The sequence below is a fragment of the Macrobrachium nipponense genome, chromosome 5 (genome assembly GCF_015104395.2).
Source record: "Macrobrachium nipponense isolate FS-2020 chromosome 5, ASM1510439v2, whole genome shotgun sequence".
Lineage (NCBI taxonomy): Eukaryota > Metazoa > Arthropoda > Malacostraca > Decapoda > Palaemonidae > Macrobrachium > Macrobrachium nipponense.
Genome location: NC_061107.1, coordinates 22,426,688 through 22,444,187, shown reverse-complemented (window position 1 = coordinate 22,444,187; position 17,500 = coordinate 22,426,688).

The window sequence follows — 17,500 nt, the reverse complement described above, 5'->3', positions numbered from 1 at the left end:
AGAAAAAAAATATGCATTGAGAGTAATAATAGTTAGTGCACATATTATATAAATTAAATTTCAACTAGAGACCTTAGGTGGTTACAGTAGTCAGGTCCAGAGGGCTAAATACAAAAATTAAATGTAAAAAAAAAAATTTAACTTGATAGTAATCACAGTAATAATGACAAAATGAAATATCAGCAATAAATGTAATAATGACAAAATCTGCAGATGACATCTTGCCAATACAGAGATTAAGTCCTTTAGGGGACAAAGGCCTCATTTTCCCATCTTTCCCACAATTTAGATCTTCTTCTTGCTTCACTCCTTAGGATGCTTTGTATGAGCGAGTTGCTGCCTAACAATGATTTTTAAATTGTCCAGGTGGTTTACTATGAACATCTGTGTGGCGGAGTGGTAGCGGGGAGTGTTTGTGAGGCGTCTCAGAATGTCACAACAGTGATGCGTCTCATGGTCTCTTGGGTATAGTTCGTCCAGAGGGAACACCCATAGATACTGGAAGAGCAGCAGTTTCACGTCTCGGTGACAGAAGGCAAACCTCCTTGCAATCATGTTGCCAGTTGCACAAAGTTTACGACGCCTCTGTTCAATGTCTGCCGTATCTTTTAGGTCGTCGGTGATAATGTGACTCAAATACGGAAATTCGTGCACAAACTCCAGCTGATGGTTTCCGAGGAAAATTTGTGGTTCTGCAATATGCTTAAGCGATCTCGGGAGCAGCGACATGCACTGGGTCTTGGTTTCGTTGTAGATTATATCAAATTCCTCTGCATATTAGCGGCAAGTGTCGATGAGTCGTTGGAGACCTTGCACTGATGGGGAGATCAGAACCATATCGTCGACGTAACAGAGGTTGTTTATAATTGTTTCATTGACGGTGCATCCGATTGGGAGTGAGTTCAGTTTGACATTCAAGGCGTCTGTGTACGTATTAAAAAGGTATGGAGAGAGAATGCCCCCTTGCCGAAGCCCGTTTAGGGAGCCGAAGGTGTACGATAATACGTTACCCCATTTAACACAGAATTGCATTGTGGAGAACCAGCAATATAAAATGCCAATTAGATACAGGGGGGTGCCCCTTTTATGCAGCTTCAGGAAGAGCTTCAGGTAGTTTACTCTGTCAAATGCTTTTCTCACATCTACAAAACAAAGGAAAATAGGAAAGGCTGATGATAGGTGGTAGTTCAGCAATTCTTTCAGTATGTAGATGCAGGTTTCGGTTGAGTGGTTTGCTTTAAACCCGAACTGGTTGTTAGTGGTGTGTAGAAAGAGGAGAAGTCTCACTAGAAGAACCGACTCGAGTATCTTCGATGCGATCGTTGTGATTACAATCGGCTGGCAGTTGTCAGGGTCAGCTGCATCCTTTAGTTTGTTTTTTATTAATGGTATCAAGTGAACTAAGAGTAGGGAGTCTGGAAGAAACCGGTGAATTATTCACGCATTGAATAGGGCAGCTAGCAAAATGTAAATTATCGGATGGCAGAATTTGAAAGCCTCTGCAGGAAGACCATCACAGCCGGGCGATTTATCATTAGGTAGGCTGTTTATGGCATCGCTGATGTTACCTGGCGTAATACGGTCTGCAAAATGAAATTGAATGTTGTCAGTAAGGAGGTTATCTACATCCCTTCGGGAATCTTGATCATTTATGCAATTCAGGATATTGTTGAAGTGATCGCCCCACATACTTGCGATCGCTTCGTCTCCGACTGCTTCCCCTACTCTCTGTGATAGCTTTTTAGTTTTGGGATTTAAGGACTGGATATCTTTCCAAACACGTGGATAATCACCAGATTCTAAGTTTCTAGACATTGCATCGGCTCTTAGTTGTTTTTCGTTTAACCTGCAGTGCTTAAGAGCAAGTTTGAACTGCACTCTCGCCTGTCTCATTAGCAATGCAGTGTACCCTTCCCTAGGGCTACCATTTTGCCTCCACAGTAAAAACATTTCTCGTGAGTATGTATACAGATCTTTAACCAAGTCATTCCATCCAGGTATATTACAAAAATTACCTTGACGAAATCTATAGGCAGTCCTGCCCGAAGCAAGCATAGCGGAGATTATGTTCGAATACAATTCATTCAGATCCCTCCTGTGGTGGTCATTTCTACAATTTGTGTTAGTACAAAGTAAGGCGTCTGCCGGTTGAACTATTGACCGCAACCTGGTTTCCGTGGTCACCCTAAAGTATCTGGTTTTCTGTTGGTTTTTAAAATCCCAGTTTACCACTGGTGGGCGATCAGTTAGGAGGTTCACGGTAGGGAGGGATGGGGTACTGAATGACACCTGTAATGGGATGTGATCGTAGCCCGTTGCAAGATCATAGCGAATATTGCAGGTCATAATAGAATCATGAAGTTGTGGAGATGTGATGCAGTGGTCCAGCCAGGATGTTGTAATAGCGTCCGCTCTATTATGTACATATGAATAGGAGGAGGGAGGGATTTTGACAGAAGCGAGTAAGTTCATCATAAAATTGTATATATACACATGTATATATACTATATATATACTACATATACTTTATATATACTATATATACTATAATAATATATATATATATATATATATATATATATATATATATATATATATATATATATATATATATATATATATTATATATATATATATATATATATATATATGAGGTTCTGTTCACTGCTTGGGGAAGTTCTCAAATAATATATAAATACGTTTCGTAAATATTACGTTAATCGTTCAACAACTGGACAAAGGATGTTATTAATTCTTAATTTCACACATTTTCTGCTATACTGTTCTCTCTCTCTCTCTCTCTCTCTCTCTCTCTCTCTCTCTCCTCTCTCTCCTCTCTCTCTCTCTACTCATCTCCAAAATAGAAGAGAGAGAGAGAGGTGAGGTAAAAGCTTATATTTATGCCAGATAATGAAATTTCCTTCAAGTAAATTACCAAATATTTCATTTGGTGTCAAATGACGTTTATTCTTGTAATATTAACCTGTTCATTCTTACGTAAATGCAAGAGCCCCATCTCATGGTATGTTTCCCCTAATTTTACAATACTTTATTTTTAACATTCTGCACTAAAGTTGTAAATTATCCTACAACCAATGATGACAAAAGAAAAGAAAACAGACCCCTTAGAAATTGTTTATGGTGTCAAAAGAAGGGCAATGTTATAAACCAAAGTTAGTTATACCTTTGATTTTGCAGATACAGAATTCAAAACGTCAGAATACTTTCTTAGCTACTCTGATCACTGTTCATTTTTCTTTATTTACCTCAAAAAGAATGAACCCTTTGATTTCATATAAAGCACAGGAATACTACGAAGAATGAAATCCCCGGTGGGAGGTCGAGGATAAATCCCCATGTTTGCCCTCTCATGTTCAACCATTAGCCGATGGAGAGAGAGAGAGAGAGAGAGAGAGAGAGAGAGAGAGAGAGAGAGAGAGAGAGAGATAAGCCTGAAATACCATGAGACACAAAACTAAGTGTAAAGGTCAGCTAGGCTTTCAAAAGAAGGATTTCGATCTCAAAAAGATCAAGTCATGATTCAACCTCCAGCTTATGTTTTATTTTAAAAAAAATTCTGTACTGTTTAACATGCAAATTATTTATTCTATACATTTTCATTCTAGTAGATAAATCACAAATATCCAATACCAAAATTCCTGTATCTTTAACTCAACGCGAAACACCTTTTTCAGATCTTTTTGGGCTTTTCCATAGGGATTTCCTACACTTGTTTCTATCACAAAATTCACTCTTCCCGTTTCGTGCATTCTACTGGACTTCCACAAATCAATGATTTACTGTTTTCAGTCTGTTCAGTAGCTTTGCTGTAGTGTCAGTATATTTTAGAATAAATGGGTTGTTCTATATTAGTTTTAATTTGTCTGCATGATATATTCCTTTTTATACTTTGGTTTTTTCATTCATTTTACGGAATTTTCTATGGCAAACCTTTCCTCCCTCGTGTTGGTTATCTCAGTCTCAGCACTTGTCTTTTACTCATTGCTACCTGAAATATAATTTCAGCCGTTTCGCCTGAAACTCGTAATGCGACATCGATCTGTCCCCTTCACTATATACACTCACCATTTCTAATGTTTTCCGTACAAATGTCACGTCAAGTTTCTTCGTTTTTGTTTTCTCTTCCTGTTAAATTATTCTTCATATTTCCTTCTCATTTGCCGAACATGAGGCCGGTAATCTGTTCTCGGGTTTCCTCGCTTCCCCGAACTCATTAGCATTACACAAAGTTTAAAACAGATCTCGCTTAAGGAACTAGTTCAGTTATTATTAAAACTCCGCATCGATTATCGTTCCACGTAAATAATTAATAAGTAAATTTCTTAGCGAAATAAAGAAAGCGTAATCGCATCTCAATGGTTGAGGAATCAAGATCTCTCTCTCTCTCTCTCCTCTCTCTCTTCTCTCTCCTCTCTCTCTCTCTCTCTCTCTCTCCTCTCTCTCTCTCGCAAATTCCTAGAAACAGTTCTCGTATTGTTATGAAGATGCTTTACTCTCACAATATACATTCGAGAAAAGATTATCTTGCTTCCTTTCTGAAATACAATATCACCTGCGGGCTCTATAACAAAAGGGATACAGAAGTTATATACCTGAATCTCAAACAATACCAACAACAAAAGACATAATGACGGTCTCTGTTCCATTTGAGAGAGAGAGAGAGAGAGAGAGAGAGAGAGAGAGAGAGAGAGAGAGAGAGAGAGAGAGAGAGACTTATCTGATTAACGAGAACGATCTTGCATACCCCAAAACTGATTATCTGATTAACAAGAACGATCTTGCATACCCCAAAACGTAGTGGCATTAATGAAGAGCGAGATATTTCCAAGGAGAAAATATTCAACATATTCAAGAATCGTGAAATAGAATAAAGTTTACTAAAAGGAAGATCAGGAACAAATGAAACAAGACAAAGTTTCAAAGAAAAGGGGTCCTGTTTCTGACTCTCTTAGACTGAACTCAGAGGGTGAAGTCTTCCTCTACTCAAATGCATTACACGAATGAAAAATAAAATTACTGAGTTCCAACCTCCGAAAAGAAAAAATGCTAAGTAAAGCTTTTTATACCTATAATGCAAAGTTGGCTTGACAATAAGCGTCCTTCTGGTGAGCAAAGCAGAGAACAATTTACCCGGTATAATAATTAATAATAATAATAAATAATAATAATTAATTAATAATAATAAATAATAATAATAATTAATAATAAGAACTGTGGCGCCGTGGCAGAGTGGGTTAGGTCGTCAATGGACTGGTTAAGCAACATTGGGGCTGGTCAGTCGTTGGATGGGTGACCGCTCTCCTTGCGGTTGATTGCTTGGGAAAGGATCTTTACCATAATTTCCTCAGTCTACTCAGCTGTAAATGAGTACCTATCCCGATGGGGTAGGGCCCAGCTATGGGTTAAATAGCAAAACTCAGCAATGATGGAAAGAAATAAAGGATTAAACGACAACGACATAAATGGAACCTCTGGCAACAGAGGACCTTCGTCCGGCAGCCAGGTATTCAGCCCAATTAAAGGGGAAGACGGTCAAGTACTTGGAGGTCGTCATCCAGCAACTGACCACCACAACGACAGTAACTAACAACCTGAGATTGGAGATAATAATAATTATAATAATAATTATAATAATAATAATAATAATAAATTTCGTCGGAAATATCGTCTACTATTAACCTTCGCAAGACATCCCATTTACAATTCCATTACGATGATAGGTAAATCTGTTATTGTTCATTTAATTTTACTAGCTTAGACAGTAATTGCAAAAACTGCCAGTGAATTTGCATCGTCATTTCCTACACTTACAATATTTTCCCTTATAATTTTTTTTTTTTTCATTATTCTACCTGCATTCGCACATTTTGTGTGCTTCGAGGGCTACATAGCGCTATTTCTGTCGGCGTTACTATGACAGAACATATACGCATCGAGCATTTTATATGCTAAATATAAATAAGAAAATTCAATAAAAAAAACATCTGAGCTTTTCAATTTTAACCACTCAAAAATTTCTACTATTAAAAATTCTTGAGTTGCAAAAAGTGCCAATCTTTTAACTCTTCAATGACCTAATACGAATACCTGCTCCAATATTTTATTCTCATGTCCACACGGTTTTTTGGCGTTCGCCAGAAAACCTTGGAGACCATTTTTTTTTTTTCCTTTTTTCCTGATTTCGAGATAGTCAAACACAGACATAAATTTCCCTGTGCAGAAAAATACCATTCAACATTCCATTGTTCATCTGAAGCAGGTCTGTATTGCTCCTTTGAGACTGAAGGCCTTTCCCTAAAACTTTCCCCCTCCTCTTTATCTCGCACACCGTCGCAATTACCGAGCTCGAGTTTGCAGTATCTCTTCCTGTCATCTTGGGCCGAGAGACGAAGAAAGTCTTCCGTCTCATTGAACTCAGCACAAATACAATCCGACACTAATGACTCAACATGGCAAGACAAACAAGGCGATCTATCCACGGACGAGGCGCCGAGGATTTGTTTTTGATGCTGTTATTGTGTTCACCTGTGTTAAACTTCAATGACTGGCCCAAATCAGGTATTCACTCCAAAGGACAAAGACCACTGGTGTTCTTCACGATCTCGTATTGCCCTTAGTAATGGGACACAGAGGGCTTCCAAGGACAGGTTTAGAGAACAGAATGAATGATGGAGTCTTTTGAATAATAAAATTCTTTTTCGGTCTTTCACTTTAATTTCCTTACATTTAAAATCATGCAATTTTTTTTCTCAAAACTGAGTATACCTTTCTTACTTAAACTATGTACTTCCTTTTCCTCATAAATAATGACCGCTTTCTCGCACCAAATTTCAGAAACGGAGATACAGCTCTCATGGTAAAAGAATAAGACCAGTGCACACTGAGTATAAATTAAAAAACAACACAAAAACTTTTTCATAACCAACATAGGTCAAAGGGCTATGAATTATAAATAATACAGAAAAAAAAAATCTGGAGTTTGCATAAATTCAAATTCAAGTGGGGGTAAATGCCCGAAATCTTAAGCCTTCTACCTAACAAAGAAAATGTGAAACGGAATTTAAATACTGTAACGCCAAAAGGAGAGAGAGAGAGAGAGAGAAAGAGAGAGAGAGAGAGAGAGAGAGAGAGAGAGAGAATGTGGATTTGCAACAATATGGTTGAGTTATATATCATAATAATGGGCATTACAGCATAAAATCGAAATTTTAAAAAATCTTCTAACTGTAAAAGGAAATATCTGCCTGGAGGTAATATTAATCCCACAACAAGAAAGGGCCAAAAATATTTTCTTCGCAACTGCGTAATTATCAACTAATTCGGTTTCATATTCTGGAGGAGGATTTTCGAGTTATTAATTCAAGGTGTGGTCATCCAAATAAGTAAAGGACCCTCCATCAAAATGATATCGGCATTTTCATTTAGCTCAAAAGAATAATCTAATGCAAATAATAACTCTTAGATTATTGTTAATATTCTTTTGTTAACCCTTTGATTTTTTCGCAATTTTGTCATGGAATATATTGGCAATAAAAATAATTCTGTCTTTTCTAAATCTATCACTAACCATCGATAGTCTTCGAATTCATGTGTTTACAAAAGTATACAAAGATATAACGCAACTTCATGTATAATTTTATAATCTCTCTTACCTACACATTGGATTTCTACTTTGATATTTAAATCTTATTTTCAAGGAAAATACTAACTTTTTTTTTTCAATTCCAGACGAACACGTCGTTTTAATAAGGACTTATATTCAGTTCAATGTAATGATATGACTCAAACTTTTCAGCAACGTTAAAATTATTTTTCCTTGCATGCAAATTCAGCAGACACTTTATTTACAAAAATGATCACCCCCACCCCCCGTATCCTTCATTGTACCCTCTCGGTTTTAGAGATTCATTACGGCGCTTTTAATTAACGTCTGGAGTAGTAATTAAGTAACAGCCACCTCTTGGCTCCCCTCCACTTACCAAACTACCAACTCCTTCCTTAATGAGAAGGAAGTTCCCGTCAATTCGTTATTGCTTTGCCTTTCCGACGTTGGTTCGTTTAGATTAAGCGGGTTTTTTTCAGCACAGGCCCTTCCTAAAAGTATGTAAGGTTTTAAATGGGTTAAGAGACCTCGTAAGGACCTCGGGACTCTGCCACACCAATCAAGGCGGCTTTCTAACGTTAAGCTTTTGTTAAACCCGCTAAACCTCTGCATTTGTGAAGATAAAGCAAATAACGTCTCCTAAGACATAAAATGCAAAGTACAAAATGAAACAGCGAGACCGATTTAACCCTTTGAATGAGTGATAATTCACAGCTATTTTATATAAAACGATTTTCTTTCACCTTAAGTAGGAAAATACGTGTGATGTTCATCCCTGTATCTCGTTTGGTATGAGATGGACAAAATGAACACACTATTTCCAAAGGAGTCTACTACATCATTCTTCCTTTCTTTATATTTAAGAAAACGTTAGTATATGGGAAAGCCACTTCATTTCTGTGAAAAAGAAGAGCTCAATGTGCAGCTCCAATTTCTAAACAAAAAACTTCGAAGAGATTGTGATTCAAAGCTCGTTCTCTGATGAAATGATCTGCATACGCAGCAGTTAACAATCCATTCTTAAGGTGTTCAGATACCGAGAGAATTTGCTCGTCACAGACACCTTCAGATTCCTTATGGAACCCCATACAAATCAGCATATTAAGAGGAAAGTCTTAAATATATACGAAAGCAAAAGCATAAAAGAACATTGACATTTAAAGAAATGAAAGAAAACAATCGTAGAGGAAATTTATAAAGTGATTGCACCGATAAAATAATGGATTGACAATCCGGTTAAACTAAATGTACGGATATAAAACTGGCAATTATTAGCCATATAAAATAAAAGGTAATTTAATATTTCTATTAACAAGGAAGCCAGACAAGCATCAACAGCAGCCTTCTGCGTCATTGGGGGCCAAGATTTTTTGGGGGAATCCTTTAGGAGCCATTACAGATGTCCAGTCGCAGCAATAAAACCAACTTAAGAGACCCTAGAGTCTCATTCGAAGGCTAATAGAGATAATTTAGCTTTGCTGACAATAGTGAAACTTGTCTTTGCAGAGAGCAATTAGGGTGTAAAAGGGTGTTTCAATATACTCCCCGTTTTAATTGGCATTTAAATTTGTCACCACGACAGGTGTAGTTTGCTTTGTACTAAAAATATCTCTCTCTCTCTCTCTCTCTCTCTCTCTCTCTCTCTCTCTCTCTCTCTCTCTCTCTCTCTCTCTCTGGCTGACTTCCCTAAGGAAGAAAAAGTCTTATATCTAGGTTAGGATGGTCCTGTGTCCGTAAGTAGTAATAGCTTGCAGTTTGATATCATTTTGAACCTGCTCAAAATCTAGAAAGGCACTGTCCTATTTTGTATGTCTCTCCATATTATACAAAAATTATTAAGACAGTTCAAAATTTGCTACACTATCTTATCAAATGTATACAGTAATACCTTAAAAATACAATCGGACATAAAATTACATTTTTTAAATGTTCTTTTCGAGTATATACAAATCAACAAGAAAGTCTGGAGACTACAAACCCTCGCCAAGATTTAGCAATCTCATATTCAATAAACATTTTCTCCATATAAATTACGTTCCCTTTACCGCCAGTATCTAATCGCATTTCGCAACTTATGCTGCCAAACTTTACTTACATTTTAGCAAAAATCTAAGGGAAATTCTTTGTATGATCTGGAAAACAATTAAACAAACCGGTTGGAAAAAATAGAGCTTCTTAGTGGCGTTCATTCGTTCTATAGTACGACACAAGATGTGAGACCAAGTATTCAACTTCTCATTGCCTCACTGAAAAATATATCTGTTGGTCAGGATGAGTCCGGAGATCCCCATCAGGGTTCCTATTTCCTTTCACACCTAGCCACCCCTTTGGATCAACATAAGGTAAGGACTCGTGTTGCATAAGAAAGTTTAATCTACATCAAGTGTTGCATAAGAAAGTTTAATCTACATCAACCGGCTAAGAGGTGACGATGATGCAGTCAACAATTGAGGCCGAGTTCCATTATCCCGAAATAACCATTAGGCCTCACAGGGATGAATAGATGGATTCCAGATCTGGAATCGCTCAGAGGGCCTCATCGCTTTGATTAAGTGAGACGAGTAAGGAGGGGAGGGGGGAGAGGAAGGCAGAGGAAGAGGGTAAAGGATGTAGGAGGGAAGTAGCATTGCGCAAAGGATGATCAGAAAGGGAAAACTTTAAAGCTAAAGTCTTTGTGAACTCAAATGAATTTCGAACATAGGTGACAGGAGATATGAATTCCCTACCAATTATCAGCTTTTGCATTTTTACGGGATTTGATGCCATTCATACTGACAGGAATAGATCTGAGTTCCGTTCATGTGCCACGAAAAGGTTTTAAATCCCCTTTTTCTTGGAACATTCGCGGTGAGAATTTCATTCAAGAGATGGGGCTGCATGAGTACTTTTTCCTAAATTTGTGTATTTACAAACTGTACAGATGATCAAAAGAAAGAACGACCATTCTATACTTTCAGTGGTCAGTGGGTTTGGTAATAATTTTCCCAAAAGATAAAAACGATTTGAATTGTAATCTAAATAAATGTAAGTGAGAGAGAGAGAGAGAGAGAGAGAGAAGAGAGAGAGAGAGAGAGAAGAGAGAGAGCTGTTGTTCTAACGTTGGAAGCTCTGAGGCTTATGCATAAAACGGGCTTTTGCAACACAGTAAATGAAACGACTTTGTGTATATAATTGCACAAAGGTTTTCTCTGAAATTCGTAGTCAACACAAAATGCAGTATTGTTCTATTTCATTTCAATATAGCTTTGACGTACAATAACTTTTATGGGTTTCGTAAATAATTTAATTCACATTCTCATTTGTTATATGGTTCGTATAACTTCAAAATGGTTTGTTTTGTTTGTATCTGTGGACCTGCTGGTCAACTAAAATTTAGCGTGTCCTTTTCAGGTTGCGATGGGCCATTAAAATCCGAATGATAGCACTGAGAATATGTAATACCTCCACCAAAGGCAGCCAGCAGTAGCTGATACTTCTCTTACCGATGAATAAACGGGGCTCATGATTATATTATTATTATTATTATTATTATTATTATTATTATTATTATTATTATTATTATTATTATTATTATTATTAAAGAATACGACACTCGAATGACGGGTTCAATTGGTCCTTGTCACTTAAAAGTTTCACGAAAGCAACATTATTACAGAATTAATATTATTACTGGTCTCTCACCGAAAATAAGTTTTAGTGTTTAAAGGAAATATTTTTCTTGGATTTTCCACAGTTTTAAAATATGATTGAATAGGAAAGCATACATACATACATACATACATACATACATACATACTTACATACATACATACATACATACATACATACATACTTACATACATACATACATACATACACAAAATGTTACTACCAATGCTACCAACTTTACAACATTTCATCCGCTTTCTCTTCATCTCAAATTTATCAATACAATGAAAAACTGATGTGCCTTTGCGCGTTTGATTTGATTTTAAATTCATATCCATAAATCCCAAAGGAACATGCTTAGCGAATAACAACTTAGTCGAAACAAAAATGCTTCAAATTTATTACCATCATCGTGAATAGGACAATCCAATCCATCAACAGGCTATTACCTACATATCGTTGTTGGTGAGGTTATCGTTTGAAAATGGAGGGAGGCGGGTAAAGGGGTTGAGGAGGTGGAGGAGGGGTCGAATTTGTAAGATGAGAGGAACGTATTGCATTGCTGGCTAGAAGGCAGTCGTATGAGAACTCATCCTGTCAAATTATCGTTGCTAAAATGCTGCTGAAATAGAGGCGATTCCCTGTGACTACATAGGAATACTCTCTCTCTCTCTCTCTCTCTCTCTCTCTCTCCCTCTCTCTCTCTCTCTCTCTCTCCAGAAACGCTTTTATTCTATTTGAATTTCCGTCTGGTGACTATATTTTCATGCACTTTACATTCTATTTGCACATTAATTCATGTGCATATATTTCAGTTACATTTCTATTGTTCAATATTTAAATCGAGGAGAAGAAGAAGAAGACGACGACGATAATAATGAACATTTATCGTCATTTCATTTACGTTGATTCAACTATTCCTCTATAAAGTGATATCGAGTTTCCTGTATGTTTTGAGCTTAGATTTGATATTAACCCATCTTAGCTATGTAACAAGTAGCACTTTGTATGACGCTTTCGTCACTAATTCACTGGTGAATTCCCGAAACAAAAATACCTTTAATATCGAATTCACATTATCCCTACGGATAATTAGTACCAAAGGAAATTGTACCTGACGACTACATCTCCCGCAGAGGAGATATGAACTTTCGCCTTTTGGCGCGTTCTTTTTGCCCTTTGAGTTCATACCTTCTATTTACCATCCCATTCTCTTCAGCATCAATTATTCTAAGACAAAGAGGCGTGTTTGATCGCCCTTGACCTAATGACTTGGTCTTTGATAGGGAAACAACAGTCCTTGGATAAAGGACTGCAGCAAAGCAATGGATAATAAGTTAATCCCCCGTCTCTTCCTCCATTTCTCTCTTTGATATCCAAACAAAAGGGAAAATACGTTTGCGCTGCTAAGACCCATTCTTGATGATGGCCTGAGCACCAATTTTGCAGCTGAGGGGAATAGAGGAAAATAACATAATTAGAGATAATGGGAATTCTGCGCCATTTCATCGGATAATGGAGAGTTAAATGAATTTCATTGGTGGATCAACAATATTAGTAATGACGATGTGGTATTATAAAATAATAATAATAATAATAATAATAATAATAATAATAATATAAAAAATGCTATTTCTATACATATTTGACATATTACTTATGTTTACTCGTTTGGAGAAAATCAGATGTGCTTATTGTTGTGTGTGTGTGTGTGTGTGTGTGTGTGTGTGTGTGTGTGTGTGATGTATATATATATATATATATATATATATATATATAGTATATATATATATTATAATCACCGTGATTCAAATACATGCTTTAAGCTGCAAATGCCCTTTATTATCGAATTTGCTCTACCTCAGACTTAATGTATTTCTTCATATATGTTAACCGGAGGAGGGGAATTTTTTAGTTGTTAATAATTTCGTCCTCGCGTGGATTTGAACCAGCGGACAAAGGATAAATCAAGATTTCAATCCAGTTACGGACTCGGCCAACCAACAAATCGTTAACATCACTGAAGTCCTGAATTCTCCTCTGTCGCTGGTTCGAATCCACGAAAGGACGAAATTATTAACAACTAAAAAATTCCCCTCCGGTTAACTTATATGAAGAAATACATTAAGTCTGAGGTAGAGCAAATTCGATATTAAAGGGCATTTGCAGCTTAAATGCATATTATTATATATATGCATATATATATATATATATATATATATATATATATATATATATATATATATATATATATATATAGAATAATATATTTTATATATATAATATATATATATATATATAGAACATTAAAAAATGTATGAAAATATTATTATTATTATTATCTCTATTATTATGTGCCGAGCCACCAGCGAGGGTCACTTAAATCTCCATTACCGAATAAAGAAAGTTGGAATGCCCAATGTTATTCTTTCCCCTCTCTCTCTCTCTCTCTCTCTCTCTCCTCTCTCTCATCTCTCTCTCTCTCTCTCTCTAATTTATATATATATATATATATATATATATATATATATATATATATATATACATATATAGTATATATATGTGTGTGTTTGTATTAATGTCCAGAACCTAGAATAATCTTGCCCTTTATCCTACTCTCTTCACAAGTAATTATTTGAGACAAAGAAGGGCGTTTGATAACCCATCGCCTGATGAACTGGTTTCTCGGTAGAAAAACAATTGATTGCTGATGGAAGATGACAGCAAAGCAATGGATGATATCTTAATCTGCAATAATTCCTTTTACTCGTAGATACCCAAAGAAAAAAGTATATACGTTAATACTATTCTTGAATCTTTGTAGTACAAAGTAACACAGATTGAGAATATCTACCCAAGTAAATCAGTTGTTGTCCATTTCATTTTTCCAGCCTCGGCAGTATTTGGAAAATTTTTATCCTAATTTTCTACACTTACAATATTTTCCCTTTTAATCTCGTTTTTTTTTTTTTTCCTTATCCTACCTGCAGTCGTACATTTTGTATGCTTCGAGGTCCAATCCCTATTGCCTTTCCGCCTTATGGCTAGATATCGCATAATGCTACCATTTCCGTCGGCGTTTCTATGACTGGATAGATACCCATCGAGCATTTTATATGCAAATTAAATCATATAATTTCATACAATTTTCAATTTCAACCACTCAAAACTTTCTACTATTAGAAATTCTTGAGTTGTAAAAAGTGCCAATCTATCAACCCTTAAATTACCTAATACGAATACCTGCTCCAATATTATTTTCTCCTGTCCACACGGTTTCTTGGCGTTCGCCAGAAAACCTTGGAAACCATTTTTTCCCTTTTTTCTCTGGCATGGGCATCTCTCGTTTCCTAAATATTTGGCTGCACATATTTCCTGATTACGAGACAGTCAAACACAGACATAAATTTCCCTCGCCCTTTCGCCTTCACGATTCTTGGCATTAAATAACGAACCACCAACTGCAAACGGATGGTAAGCCAAACTGATGAGTCGAAGAATACGCTTATGATATAGTTTCAACAACATTTTTTCTTATATCTGTTAGTCAGTGTTTTATTTCTGTTTGTCTGCTAGGCTGACTGACCGTTCCAGCTTCAGTTCATAATTGTTAACATAGGAAAACATGCACTTCTCTCTCTCCTTAAAATAATTTCGGGCATGTTTTAACAGATGTAGGGACTCTCTCTCTCTCTCTCTCTCTCTCTCTCTCTCCTCTCTCTCTCTCTCTCTCTCTCTCACTGAAAACAAAAATATTCGTGGTTGGTTGGTCGTCTTTGGTCTACCATTTTGCTGTCAAAAATTAGTTTTCTTCAGTAGCTAAAAATAAATACAATCTCATTTACTATGAACACGACTTACAATATCCAGGCATATAGAATTCAAATATGTAAAAAACTAAAGGATGTGGGCGCAAAAACTAGTGGCTTAAAAAATAATAATTATGTAATTGCTAAAAAGTATATTTTCAAAAACAGACAATAAAAGGCCAAGTTACAGAAGGTAAGACATAAACCATGGATCGAAAATTTTAGCCCAATAATGTGCCAGTTAGGGCAGCTTAACTGATTATAAGTTATCTGACGTTTCAAGTACCATCACCAAAAAGAGAGTGATTTTACGTAGCCATAAGAAATAATTATTATTATGAACATATTATTCTATCCATGTAAATGGTAAAGCACTGTTTTCGAACTCTGAAACATAAACGGAACATACTAGACGGCGATAATCTTTCCTTGCCGTTGTATACGTTCATAATAAGGCGGTGTTAACTCTGATGCTGAATCAACATTTTACTGCGCAGAAGAATACCATTCAACATTCCATTGTTCATCTGAAGCAGGTCTGTATTGCTCCTTTGAGACTGAAGGCCTTTCCCCAAAACTTTCCCCGTCGTTTTTATCCGGCACACCGTCGCAATTACCGAGCTCGAGTTCACAGTATCTCTTCCTTTCATCTTGGGCCGAGAGACAAAGAAAGTCTTCCGTCTCACTGAACTCAGCACAAACACAATCAGACACTAATGACGAGGCGCTGAGGATTTGTTTTTGCTTCTGTTATTGTGTTCACATATATTAAACTTAACTCTCCCCGATCAGGTGTTCCCTCAAAATGACAAAGACCAATGGTGTTCTTCACGATCTCGTATTGCCCTTAGTAATCGGACACAGAAGGATTCCAAGGACAGGTTTAGAGACCAGAATGAATGATGGATTCTTTGGAATAATAAAATCCTCTTTTCTGTCTATCACTTTACATTCCTTACTTTTAAAATCATACTGAATTACTTTTTAAACTGAGTATATCTTTCTTATTTAAACTACGTACTTCCTTTCTCTCACCAAATCTCAGAAACCGAGATAAAGCTATCATGGTAAAAGAATAAGACCAGTGCACACTGAGTATAAATTAAAAGACACCAGAAAAACTTTTTCATAGCCAAAATAGGTCAAATGGATATGAATTATAAATAATACAGAAAAAAAATCTGGAGTTTCATAATTCAAATCAAGTGGGTAAATGCCGAAATCTTAAGCCTTCTACTAAAAGAAAATGTGAAACGGAATTTAAATACTAAAACGCAAAAGAGAGAGAGAGAGAGAGAGAGAGAGAGAGAGAGAGAGAGAGAGAGAGAGAGAGAGAGAATGTGGATTTGCAACAATATGGTTGAGTTAGATATCCTAATAATGGGCATTACAGCATAAGATCGAAATTTTAAAAAATCTTCTAACTGTAAAAGGAAATATCTGCCTGGAGGTAATATTAATCCCACAACATGAAAGTGCCAGAAATATTTTCTTCGCATCTGCGCAATTATCAACTAATTCGGTTTCATATTCTGGAGGAGGATTCTCAAGTTATTAAATCGAGGTGTGGTCATCCAAATAAATAAAGGACCCTCCATCAAAATTATATAGGCATTTTCATTTAGCTCAAAAGAATAATCTAATGCAAATAATAACTCTTGGATTATTGTTAATATTCTTTTGTTAACCCTTTGATTTTTCAGCAGTTTTGTCATGGAATATATTGGCAATAAAAATAATTCTGTCTTTTCTATCAATCACTAACCATCGATAGTCTTCGAATTCATGATTTTACAATAGTATACAAAGATATAATGCCACTTCATGTATAATTTTATAATCTCTCTTACCTACACCTTGCATTTCTACTTTGATTTTTAAATCTTAATTTAAGGGAAAAGAAACTTACTCTTTTTTTTCAATTCAAGACGAGCACGTCGTTTTAAGGACTTATATTCAGTTCAATGTAATGATATGACTAAAACTTTTCAGCAACGTTAAAATTACTTTTTCCTTGCATGCAAATTCTGCAGACACTATTTACAAACATGATCACCCCCCCATCCTTCATCGCACCCTCTCGGTTTTAGAGATTCATTACGGCGCTTTTAATTAACGTCTGGAGTAGTAATTAAGCAACAGCCACCTCTTGGCTCCCCTCCACTTACCAAACTACCAACTCCTTCCTTAATGAGAAGGAAGTTCCCGTCAATTCGTTATTGCTTTGCCTTTCCGACGTTGGTTCGTTTAGATTAAGCGGTTTTTTTTTTTTTCAACACAGGGCCTTCCAAAAAGCATGTAAGGTTTTAAATGAGTTAAGAGATCTGGTAAGGACCTCGGGACTCTGTCACACCAATCAAAACGGCTTTCCAACGTTAAGCTTTTGTTAAACCCGCTAAACCTCTTTGCATTTGTAAAG